The sequence below is a fragment of the Rousettus aegyptiacus genome, unplaced genomic scaffold (genome assembly GCF_014176215.1).
Source record: "Rousettus aegyptiacus isolate mRouAeg1 unplaced genomic scaffold, mRouAeg1.p scaffold_m13_p_15, whole genome shotgun sequence".
Taxonomy (NCBI): domain Eukaryota; kingdom Metazoa; phylum Chordata; class Mammalia; order Chiroptera; family Pteropodidae; genus Rousettus; species Rousettus aegyptiacus.
The window spans coordinates 54,444,147-54,457,669 of NW_023416290.1; the positions used below are offsets into that span (position 1 = coordinate 54,444,147).

Consider the following 13,523-nt stretch of genomic DNA (forward strand, 5'->3'; position numbering starts at 1 on the left):
CTGACCAAAAAACTCAGTCGCAACAGGCGTTTATAACCACTTTGGAGTGATACTGTGTATCTGACGTGTGATATTGCTGCAGACATTTGTCTCAGTACCAACCAAATAACAGATTTTTAAACGACTATAAAAAATACCTTGTCACAAAATCTTAAATGTTCCGAACTGCTTCCTAATGGCAATTCAATACAGTAGTAGAGGGCCTCCAACAGGACAGATGTTACACGCACGGCAAAGTATAAAATGCTGGTAAGACCTGCCCTCCAGAAGCTGATAGTTTGAAATGATGACATGTAAACAAACAGCTACAATATAGTGTTTAAAATTAAGTGAAACACTATACTAGACTTCTGTGGATAAACTGCTATGAGAAAACAGATGAGGGAGTAACTGCATTACTAGAGGACAGTGTCAAAGAAAACTAGGAGTGAGGACATCTGACTTTGCCTTGTAATGTTTAAAAAAATGTCATCACTACTAACAACTTCCAAGACATTTTTCTTTTGCTTTAAATTAAGTAAAATCATTTTTAAAGGAGTTTTATGAACATTTGGCTAACATGGAAAAGGAAAATGTTCTTTCCTTCTGAAAGAGGGATTTTAAATGCTAGCCATCTGATTGCTAACGCCGGATAAATAACAGATTAACACAAAAGCCCGTAAGAAAAAAGGCTTTGTTAGGCTGAGGCTGCGGCAACACCAAGAACCTCACAGAACAATGGACAGGGTTTTTCAATCCCACTAATTTTTTCAACTCGTACTATCCGATTTGCTGTGCATGTCTGAAAATTAATCTGTTTGCCCTTCTTTCTACTTACTGGAGAGTTTAGATAATTTCAGATTTTGACTATTCAAGCCTGAATTTACAAACCAAAATTTGAAAACACTTTCACAAAAGGACATGTACTATTCTAAAAACTACTCTTTAATGATCAAAGAGTGTATACTATGTGCTGAAGCTCTATCTTTAAAACACATAGTCCAACATGCGTCCTGGGATGAAATGCTTTTGTCCCGTGTCTACCCTCTCCTCTTATTAAACTACCTTACAGGTCTTACAGGATCTTCTCTTAAGAATGAAATCTCCACTAGTAGCCAGATGATATCTAATGGTTCAACAGATAAAATATTAATGCACAAAACCACAAAATCGCATCATATAGATTAATTTAATTTCCCAAATGAGCTGGTAATTCTTTAGTGGAACTTGGTTTTTCCTAACATTTAGAAGTTTTGCAGACATAATGAAGTGAAAACGTTTAATATTTTCAGGTTCTGACATACATATATATGTATATTGCCTAATGTTGTCTTTACATAGTAAGAAGAAATTGTAATTTCCTGAAATCACTATCAACATGCACACATACTATTTTGTACTACATGCTCGAAACAGCCTATTTGAGCATTTCAGTCTCAAAACAGTACAAACCCAAGAACAGGAAGCAAATCAACAAGTTAAAACTTCTCCAAGCTATATAGAGTAGAAACTAGAATCATGCTGTCTTTTTTTCACAGACTTAAACATCTTAGTTTAAATGATTTTTAACACATAAATACCCACAAACTGTATTATTGCAATACTTTGACTGCTGCTATGAATACTTTCATATCGTCGATAATTTTTACCTAGATATTTCATAAAGGAAAAAAGATAAAATGAATGATTTTAAAACAAAATTTCAATATAACAAAATTAATTTTGAAAAAACTAACTCATAACATCCTTGCTGTTTTATCATTTGCTGCTCTGCTCACTTACCAAAATTTTACAAAAATTTGTACATCTTTTAATTCCCCCTTTTCATTTTCTCTTAATTTCTATCAAATGTAAAAGCATCTCTATATTCTAACTTTCACTGTATAACTTTTGTTTTAATTTAGTCTCTAGGAATCCATTATATCTAGAACAGATTTTATGAAACATGACAAATTTTCAACCAGAAAGTAGACCTGGCTTCCTTGAATTAAGAGAAAAGCATTGTAAAAGGTGACAGTAAAAGTAGAAAAAAACTCTTTAGTATTGAAACTATGAATATGGAGAAAAATTGTGATCGACCCTAAATGACAGACAAGGAAAAAGTACTGATCACTGACACCAACAGATAATATTTATTTTAGCCAGCAAATCCAGGCTCCTTCCTAATACACTCTTTTCTCAGACATTATTAGTCTTATTTTTAAAAAGTTAAATATACAATGGGCCATAAAATTATACAATAGCCATAAATGATTACCTTTAAACTCCAAATTAAATGATTAATAATCTTGATTAAATCAGCTTCTACTCAAGATTTATTATGGCAATGAAACATTTACTTATATTTACTGTACTGAAAACTAACATTGGAGTTTTTTGTCCCATAACTTCTTAATAACGATTGACAGCCATTATTCAGACACACATCAACAGCGATTATATTAGAGGCCCTGCTCTCTCCTATGCTAAACTACTGGGGTAACGGTTTGGGGAAACCATATATTCGCATGGTGCTAAAGTATTAGGCTACAGATTCTTTACTAATTAAAAATATTAATGAAATTAAAATAGACTGATTGCTTGTGTCTCCCACCCTCAGCAATGACAATGCTGAAATCTAACTCCAAGGTGATGACATCGGGTGGGGCCTCTGGGAGGTGATTAGGTCATGAGGGCAGAGCCCTTATGAATGGTATTGGTGCCCTTACAAAAGAGGCCCAGAGAGCTCCCTTTTACCACGTGACAACACACCTGGAAGATGGCCATCTATGAACCAGGAAGTGGGCCCTCACCAGACAAAAAATAGAAAAAGAAGGAAGGAAGGAAGGAAGGAAGGAAGGAAGGAAGGAAGGAAGGAAGGAAAGCAGGCAGGCAGGCAAGCAGGCGGGCAAGCCAGCCTTCACAATGGCAAGAACTGGCAAACACCACCTTAACTGAGGGATCGAACCAAGAATCACCAAAAAATGTGACACATTACGTGCCTCCTGATGTGATACAATACTGTCCTACGTAAAATACTTGCCATATATGTTTAACCTGGTTCTAGTTATAAGAAGACATAAAACAGACAAGTCCAGATTATAAAACCACTCCTAAGATAACCTGCCTGGATGGGAAGGGGCAGGTACAGGGTTACAAAAAAGCAGCTCAGTTTTGGCCAAGTTAAACCTGCCAGGCCAAGGGCCTCCCAAAGGAGATGTGGAGAGCCAACGGCATGCAGACGGTTGTGGGGAACCCTCCTTTATCGTCTCCCAATGCTCAACTGTGGCCCAGCAATAGGACCTATCACCTGAGGTGAGGGTCTCGTGGAACCTAGTGTGGATTATACTATCTAAACCCCAGTCCTGTTCCATGTATCAAGGGCCCCCAAAGGACATGTGGAGAGTCAACGGCCGCAAGCATGGAGGTCGGGAAAGGTCAGCCCACAAACGCTGCGCCTCTGCCCCCACAACTTCCTTTCTTGAGAGAATGGTCCAAAGACCAGGGATACTTGAGAAATCAATCACACGGGCAACAACGAGAGACCGGCGTCACAGTGTCCTGACCAGGTGTGCTACGATGTCATCTGGGCAGTGCTTTCTTGATGCTCACCCTCTTGCTGAACTGCTCTGCTCTGAACCTGGATTCCTGTCTCTCCACCAGCTCTGCAAGACACCTGCCAACATCCCAATGAATTCCTTTCCCATCCAAATTACCCTGTTAGTTTCTGCAATGTACAGCCAAACACCCTTTGGTTATGAATTATAAAGATATTCTGAACTCAAACAGAAAGCCGATTATAATTTCCTTCCTAATTGAAACCCATTCTTACAAATAAGCAAAACTTAACCATGTTACAAATTAACTCTGAGGTGCAGAGTATAACAATAAAGGTGCTATGACATTAAAGATGCTTCAAATCAGCTTTCTGATACATTTAAGAGGTGCCTATCATTAAAAATCATATTTTAAGTTTCAAAGTATAAAATTTGAACATAAAAAAAGTATGAGAACATCCAAAAAGATGTAGAAATACCAAAATTTTTAAAAATTGTATCAAATACAGAACTAAAAAAAAAGTTCTTACAACGTGTTCTCTCTGCAACAAGATTCCTTCTTTTTGTTTTATAGATTCCAAATTGATCCAAGAGCAGTAATGCAAGGATTCTCCTCCTAGGCCTGCCTCTTCTTTAGACCCCTATTTCATTGCTTCTTCACTAAAATCCAACATGTAAGTAAAACTACGTTTCATTCTTTTTGAAAATTTCACATTTCAAATCAAATACAGAATTTTTTAGCTATATTAAAAACTAACACTTCTTACATTCTTGATAGCATCCTATAGTCGTACTGAATCCGCTACAGCATTTGGTATTTTTAAAGGAATACGTTTAGAGGAAGCAATACATGTTAAAGAGAGGAAGGATATATTTAAATCTACGGGAGACACTTTGTGTATCACGCATTTTGCTATAAACCATTTTTTTCACAAAACACTATGAAAGCAGGTGACATTATCCTATCTGTAAAAAGTAAGTGAGAAAAATGAATCTCAAAAATTGGTTTACTGACTTCATGTCAATGCTGATAAGGGGTCCATCTGACTCATGCACAGATCTGCCCCATCCCAAAGGGGAGGATGCTGTTCCAAGACAAAACGCCACAATGGGCACATTCTTATGAAAATTCACTTTCTCTGATGTCTTTATTAGAAAAATAATTGTAACCATTATCCTGAACGAGCAGAACCTGCAGGATGTAACCATATGGCAACTTTCTGTCCAGAACTGTCCTTTAAAGTTATTCTGTGGCGACAGCTAATATCCCTGAACATTGTTTAGGCTAGCCTATAAATTCAGTTATTTCCAAGTTACAAAAACAATCTGAGTTTAAAATTGGGAAATCCAGTTTAGTATAATTGTTAAAAATTTTCATTCACTCTTACAGCTTCTCCCCTTGTCCCAGCCCTGACTGGGGCAGGCCAGCCCTCAGGAGCACAAAGAGCACCTTGCTTAGTAACCCCAGGTGAGGCAATTACAGTCCCTAGAGGGCACGAGCACTCCCTCTGCTCCCAGCGTGTAAAGCTTATCTGGCCGAGAAAGCTCTCAGGGCCTCCTTAGAAGCTCTTGCCACGCAGCCCCTGGGGACCTCTCGCTGCAATTCCCTTGAGGCAGAGCAATGATCTCCTCTGGGAATCCAGGTATTTATTCGGCCCTCTACACTGCCACCGGATCCTACAGGCTTTCGTTCACTAGTGGCCCTCACCCGGCCTGTGAAAAACACGTACCCTCTGGCCCAAAGCACTCTGGGGGGACGGGCAGTCCACCTGCACAGCAACCCCACTTTGCTGTGCCCCCAAACCATAATGCCCCCCGTGCTCGAGGGGGAGCACTCCGAGATGGTGGGGGCGATCAGGGAAACTCCTAGTACTCCAACGACTTGGTTCACAAACTCTTCCCAGTTTCCAACGACTCAGTGTAAAACTCCTCTAAATTTCCAACTTCCTGAACCTTTCTATGCCAACAGACGGGGTAAGTGTTAGAAGTCACAAGATCTATTTTCTGGCTCTTTCTTTTGTTAAGACCTGCATGGTGTTCTTAGAATTCACTTTAGAAATATGCATCTACTGACTCAGGGCCAGACTCAGAAGAAAAGAGTTCCATTTTAATATCTTATTATATAACATATATAAGATTTTTCTAAATTTCCCACAAAAAGCAGGAAGAAATGTCCATAATCCCAGCACACAGAGTTAGCTTTCCTTTCTACAAAGAGTCCACTGGTCATCTGAAAATTTCTTATTTCAAGCTTTAACTTTTTAAAATCTTATATAAAAACACTTCATTTAGATAATTTCATCAACCAATCCAACCTCCCACACAATTTAAGCATGCCTTTTTCAAATACCAAATTTCCATTAAACTACTATGTAGATGGCTTTCTGAAACTTGACTCATTATTTCACTCCCCAGACTCAAAACTTAATGGCTCCCCACTGCCAGAGGTTCAACTCCAATCTTTTCAGAATTAGGCATAATCTGTACAGTCTTCTATACCTGTTACATCTTTAAATGCAATTTTTAAACCATGTACTCATCATAAAAAATTATACTACAAGAAAAATGTGAATGTCGGGAATTTCTGGGATCTGACCCCCACTCAGACGAGAAGTGTTTCCGGGTGTGTCACAATTCCCTGAAGGCTGCTGACAGTGTCTCAGGAACCCGATTATCAGGGTGACAAGGCTGAATTCACAAAGGCTGTGACTCCTTTACTAACACGGTAAAACCAAGCTCGAGAAGGGGATCAGTCCTCATATGACTGCAAATAAAACGATCACCACACATCTATACTTACTGGCTCCACACTCATTATCTCAACTGCCAAAAACTTAATCTAATACTCAAGAGCAGATTTGTGGAAACTTTAAATGTTTAAAAATGGATTTTAGGATTAACTTTGTTAAAGTTTCACACATAATTTGACATCCATTCACAGAGAACACATTTAAAATTGTGCTTTAAAGTCATCTTTCAGCAGATGAAGTGAAAAATAAATTTCATTTAATGTACTAGTAAAGTATTCATAGTTCTTACCCCAAAGAATCTTGCTCTTCTCAGAAGTTTGTCAGTAAAAACTCATTGGATTACAGAAGTGCCTGAAGAAGAACATAATCAGTCCTCTCTTAAAGCTGACAATAAACGTATTCACTCGATAAGTACACAAGAACAATGAGCGTGGGCAGATACTGATGCGTCTTTATGTGTAACTGTGGAGAGTGTGTGTGCACGCATACCACACACACGTATGTGCAGAGACGTCTGGAGAGACGACACCAAATAGTGACTACTTAGATGGTGATCTTTGCTTTCTTCTTTTACTTTATCATTCAGTTTTTTACAAATATGAGCATGTATTTTTGTAAGAAATGTTATTAATATGAAAAGCTACAGTAATTAAGGCATGTGGTACTGGCAGAGGGACAGACATGTAGATCAATGAAACAGAAAGGAGAGTCCAGAAATGAACTCTTATCTACAGTCAACTGATGATCAAAAGAGCTACCAAGGCGCTTCCATGGGGGAAAGGATCTTCTCAGCAAGCAGCACCATGACAGCTGGATGCCCTATACGAAAACATGACCTTAGAGATTCACTGCACACATATACAAAAGTTATTTTAAAATGGATCACAGACCTAAACGTAATACGAAAACATTGGAGTAAATTTCACGAGCTTATTAGACAACGAAGATGAACTGGACTCCACTGAAATTCAAAATCCTTGCACTTCAGAAAATACCATTAAGAAAATAAAAAGACAAACCACAGACTGGGAGAAAAACCTTTGCAAATTATGTATCTGATAAAGGACTTGGATCCAAAATATAAAAAGAATTCCAACAACTCACAAAAAAGACAACCTAATTTAAAAAAAAAAAATGGGCAAAAGAGCTGATAGACATTTCATCAAAAATTCAAACCACTTCATACCCACTAAATAATATGGCACTTTATACTCCCTAAAATGGTTATAATCCAAAAAGACAATGACAAGTGTTGGATTTAAAGAAACTAAAACCCTCATATGCTGCTGGTGGGATATAAAGAGGTATAGTCTGAACAGTAGCTCAGCAGTTTCCTTAAAAATTAAACATAAATTTACTGTGTGGCCCAACAATTCCAAGCCTGGGTATCCGCCCCAAGACGTGAAAACATAAGGCTACACAAATAGTTGTCTGCAAATACTTGTGGCAGTATTATTCCTAACACCCAAAAAGCAGAAACAATCCAAGTGTCCATCAACTGATAAATGCATAAACAAAACGTGGTGCATTCATATAATGGAATACTACTCAGCAAGAAAAAGGAACAAATCAGCGATGCACTCAACACGGATGAACCTCAAGAACATTAAGTGAAAGAAGCTAAGCACTTAAAAAAAAAAAAAAAAACTGTATCAAAAGATTTGATTTAAAAGAAATGTCCAGAAAAGGAAAATCTACAGACAGAAAGCAGGTAAGCAGTTGCCTGAGGCTGGGGTAGGAATGAAGATGAAATACGATGGGGGACAGGGAACCTACTGGTTGATAGACATGTTTCAAAACTGGTCCATGTCCAGTAAGATCCTACACCAGAGACTACGAAAGCAGCAGAAGCCCCCGAAGCCTGATCCAGATTCCCTCTGGCTAGAACCCCAGGGAGGCCGTAACTAAACAGAGAGGCCGAAAGCTCGGAAGTAAACTCATGTACCAAGCCCAATGAATGGAATAAATGAAGTTCACTTCTCAGTACTTTTGAAAACAATTTGGTAAATATATTTATGAAATACCAGAACACATTAAATATTTAAATCTACTGACTACTATTCAAGTAATGAACAGTTCTTGGCATTCTCTTTCCCAGTACTGTCGGCTAATTCATGGAAAGGTTTCTTAACAGTTTCCATCTTACAGATGATGAGGGAAAAGGGTGTATGTAAAAATTAGGTACAATTAGTTAACAAGACTTGCGACTTTGCTGCAAGGGGAGAAAAACGGCAGGGATCACTTGTCTTAGAGTACCTGTTTAGCCCTACTTTATGCTTAAGGACAGTTTCCAATAATACTCTAAAGAACTTACACATTTTTAAAAAACTGTTCATCATCTCTTACTTGTGAGGCCCAAATAAGATCCTTGAAGGGCCCTGGGAGACCAGAGGCAGGCAAATAACTTTACGAAAAGGTTTGTTTGTATACCTCGACTGCGAAGAATTTTGAAATTCTTAAATTTTTTAAATTACTGAAATGCATAAGCTATCTACTGACCCAACCTCGGCAAGCTGAGAATGGTTTTAAAAATTAAATGATTTTAAAAAAACAATATGCAGTATTTTGAAAAGTCGCTTATCGAGAATAGTGAAAATCAGCTAAAACGAAGTCCTTAAAAGACGCATATCGAATAAGCTAATAGACTAGTAGGAAGAGGTCAGCGACACATACCAAAGACAGGACACTGGCCAGTTGTCGCCGTGACACACACTGTAATGGAACTCTGGCACACCCATTTCAGAAAGGTGGCCAGCCCCAGGCTACAGAGTTTGACTGCTGCTGCAACACACTGTTCTATAAATAAAAAGGAAACGCTTTAGTTTAATAGATTCACATTTTGATATAGGAAGTCCCAGTTATCAAAGACCATTTCCAAAATGCTTCAGCCTTTGATTCTCGGGCATCAATCTACTTTTTACCCACTAGCAACTGGCACCGCCATAGTTACAAATCTGTACATATGTGTTCACTTTAACTCAAACGGAATAAATGAAGCTGATTTCTCTGTACTTTTATAACCAAATTGGTACATATATTTCTATTGTACCAGAATATTAAATATTTAAGTCAAAACAAGTTCAAGTGTAACAAATAATCTTCAGCAAATTAGGTTTCAAAGTAATATTTTTCAAATGCTTGTTTATAGAAAATACCTGGAAGGGAGGAATTGGGTGATGTTAACTGATAAAATGGAGACTTGCTGCCTTAAAAAAAAAAATTTAAAAATTGCAAGTTTAGGCCTCCCTCCAACTAACTATGCTAGCCTCTCCTACTCCCCTAAATTTACATTTCCCAAGATCTAAAGGAAAGGAAGCCTCCCTTTACAATGTTTTGCTTAGTTTATCCTAGTTAGAATTAACCAGAATTTTAAGTAGAGAACAATCGTATGTAGATCGATATAAACAAAAGCAATCTCATGAACTGCAACCTAAAGTGGTTTTCTCCTATTTCACTTTAATTTAATGTCCCTGAAATTCTTAAAAGACCACATATTCTTTATTTCGAATCGAGATGTCTGAATAGGTTAGTCATTTTTCTAAGTAAATGTTATTAGTTACCGACTTGCCTTGGAGAAAATTAATCTCAAAATTCCACCGAAGTCACTGCACAGAGGCTTGCTCCCCAAAAAATACATCAAGGAAATGAACACCAATGCTACATGCCAGGCACTTTTTCTAAGTCAGGTTTCCTGAGGTATAATTTACATATGCTGGGAAACGATTCTCTTGAATGTGTTGCAAGCAGAGGTACCAATTGCTCTTTGCTCTTAACTATATTTTCAAGGATATCTATGTATTGAACAGCCTTGAAAGGTAAAGACGGTGTCTCTCTCTGGAGCAAAGGACAGGCACATGTACTGTCCAGCATAATAACATAAAGTACCCTTCTAGAGCTAAGGATAGGCGTGCTACCAGTCACTACAAAAAATCTGGGTTCTCTAAATTCAGGGCTTCTCTCCAATAGAACAGCCCTCTGAGGACCAGGAAACTGGCATAGATTTTCATTACTGAGAGTAATAAACTGTCCTTCGGTCTTCCACAGGAGTCTCACGTCTTCCACCATGAAAACGTGGCAGGGTGACCTGTCAGCTTGCAAGCGGGGGAAAATCTCAGACTGTCATGGTTCTCAACAGTTTTGGCAACAAGGAAGTGATGCTGAAGAGTCATAGCTTTCTGGAGAAAACTAAACGTCCCCAAGGGCAGAGTTCTGGAAAATGAGAAGACATCCTAGGACTGGAGAGTCAGCAGTCGTGAGTGTGGAGAAGGTGGGAATAAAGATCGCGACTGTCTTCCTTGTTAACAGGAGTTAGATTACTGTTTAGAAACCAAACAGTGAAAAGTGGGACTGAAATCGGCCACTCAGAAGGTGTCTTGGCTGTTCATCCTCCTCCAGGCCGGCAGAAGAAGGGTGTGTCATGGGGCAACAAGTCCTGTGTCTACAGGTAAAACAACATGGCTGTGACTGTTCGGCCAAGGAATCCCCAAAGCTAAAATTGACTGAAGTAATGATGACCTTGCTGCCAATACAGAGCTTTAGATAAAAAGTTTTTAAGTTCTTTTGGTTGACCTGAGAGGCAGTGGCCAGAAGTGACCGATCACGGCACGGGGCTGCTCTCTCCCTCCGTGCCCGCTCCTTCTCCGTCCCTCCCTCTGGCACCTCCAAACCCTTCTGCTTTACAGAGGAAAATGGTAAGTGATGGGCTGAGATCTCCCAGAACCCCAAGGGGACTTAAGGCCATACAGACGGACCCCTCTGAGGCCGCCCAGGGAACTTTAGAGAGGGGCCCAAAGTTTTATGGCTCTCCTGGACGTAGGCACCAGGTCATCACCATCCTATCTGGTCTCCTAGAGGGTGGGAACATCCACATTCCGTTAACGGGGTTTGTGTAGGAAAAGGAAATGAGTGTGACTTACGGGTGCGGCTCTTTGGGCCAATTCAACATCCTCTAGCTGATGCCTCTATATCCTAATGTATAGTAGGAATTGATGTGTTACGTGCTTGTCCGTACTTCCTCAGAAGTGCCAGAGGGGATCCTCCCAAACAGGAAAGGCTGCTCGTGGAAAAGTGCTGGTGTTTTTAGGGCCTCACAACTCTAATGACCATTTTAGGTTACAAGTCTCTGTGACTTGTGATTTTACTGACTGGAGCCTCTGACGAAGGGAGGCAGCCTCCACCTGGGGGTCCCCCTGGGAGTCCTGGACTCTTCGCCTCCCTGACACAGCTATCAGGCACACCCCTTCTGCAAAGCGGCTATTAGCTGGCTACTGGGCTCCTGTGGAAACGGAATGCCTGACTCATGGAGGCCTCATGAGTCTCCCGAGTGATATTCCTACTCTGGGGTGGGCCAACTCATACTCAATGACTAATAATGTCAAAAGTCAACTAAAAATGCATATTTGAGACTACAACTGGCGTTGCCTTGGCCCCAGGAGCTTTGCGACTGTAAGTAAAACAGTGGTAGCAAGCCCTCTGGAGGAAATGTACCCCTACTCCACTACCAGACGCAAAGGTACTGGCTCGACGGAGCCAACATCCAGTAAATCATCAACCCTTACAGAATTAATACATCCCTCCATTGTCAATACTCAAGTACCGATCACTATCAAGTCCTGGATTCTAGCAACAGCCTCTTCACTTGCCTACCTGTATTTTTATTTCACCTTCGATCTATTCTCCAAACGCTGTCAGAACAATCCTTTGAAAAGACACACTTGATTATTTCACTCTCTCCCCATAATCCTTCTTATGTACTCAATAACTACTTGGGTGATTAATGGCAATCATACACCGATGATCAAAAACAATGACAAAAAAATTTAATGATCATTCGACTTAGAAATGCTATTTTAACAAAATATTCTGTCTCTCCTATTACATTGCATTGAAGTTAATATAAAAATTTCAGAAGAGTGTTGTGAGGCACATAGCAGACATTATTCCCAACTTATGGATAATCTGAGAATCTTCCCACTAGCAGACAAGAGCAAATCGGAGCTTAAATGCAATGCTTTTGTCCATACGCGCTCAAATTTTATGAGGAGAATCTATCAATAAGAGTACAAGTCAGGAAAACCAAAGGAGAGAGGAGCAATTAGTGGGATCATTTTATGAACCATATAAATGTCTGACCAACGTACTGTATACTTGAAACTAATTAAAATAAATAAATTTATCTTTTAAAATATCAGGCAAAGGAAAAAAAAAAAAGAGTACAAGTCAACGAACTATAAAAGTCCAGTTCAAGACCTAGTAAATCTCATAAGTGCCTTCAATTCTCTACTTCCCTCACTAAGAACAGAAAAATGGCATAAATAATCCCTAAATAATATCGCCTGGGAATATGTAATAATTTTTTCATATGGAGTGTTTTCTGAAATTGTTTGACCTAAATTAGTATCAACATAGTTTGGACTACCTGAGAACATTCCATTTTATGATTGGAAGAAGTATTCTAGGCACAGCGAAGTGTCTGTATCAGTCCAGATCTAATACATACCAAACTAAAACACATCACATAGAGATTACTTGCGTGACAGAAAATGACCGTACAAAATTGAAAGCCTCAGTGTTCCATACAGTAGCACTATTGAACATTATCTTTTCAAAATAAATTAAACAGCTACAGAAAATATATCTTTGCATTAGGTCTTCTATTTAAACAAAATCACCCGATGTATTTCAAAACAGACATTCTCACCCATGGTACCAGTATCAGGATGTAAGACATGACACAAGAAACGTGTATATTCAAAGAATCAAAATTCTAAGAATGATTTCCTTGTTTAAAAAGTTTAACAAATGTTCACTCACTTGCATTCCAATATACTTTCACGAGAGGGGTGAGCTACAGCTAAGGAGCAGAAAATTATAATTCTGTATATGCTCACAGAAGTACAGAACAAGTGAACATTATCCAGCCTGTGTGCCAGCTCAAAGCTCTGAGATTTTCTGTTTTAAGTAAGCCTTCTAAATATATAATATCAGATACAGGACCTCAAATTAGTACTCTGAAACAGAATTTCAGTGAAGACTACAAGTCATAGAGTCCTGGGTTTAAATGCCAGCCTTCCTGATTCTACTTGAGTGCACTTGGACAAGTTACCATGAACCTTACTTCCCTATTATTAGGAACTAATTTAGGAATTAACCTACACCTTATAGAGTTGTCATAAAACTAAATGTATATAAAGAACTTGCCATGTAAGTGTTCACTATTACAGCACAAGTAAGAGCCAAGACCCAGTTTTATCACCTA

General features: G+C 38.9%; 1 protein-coding gene across 12 annotated transcripts in view; it reads right to left on the reverse strand.

Annotated features, from left to right (window-relative positions):
• The window catches only part of CYRIB (CYFIP related Rac1 interactor B), a 119,174-nt gene that overhangs the window by 50,433 nt on the left and 55,218 nt on the right, over positions 1–13,523 (reverse strand). Inside the window, exon 1 of one of the 12 annotated variants that reach the window (XM_016119812.2) lies at positions 8,939–8,963. The exons of the other annotated variants lie outside the window; for them this stretch is intronic. The gene's annotated coding sequence lies outside the window, so the exon portion shown is untranslated. Of the gene's footprint in view, positions 1–8,938; positions 8,964–13,523 lie in introns of those variants that run through there. 12 annotated transcript variants of the gene reach the window in all.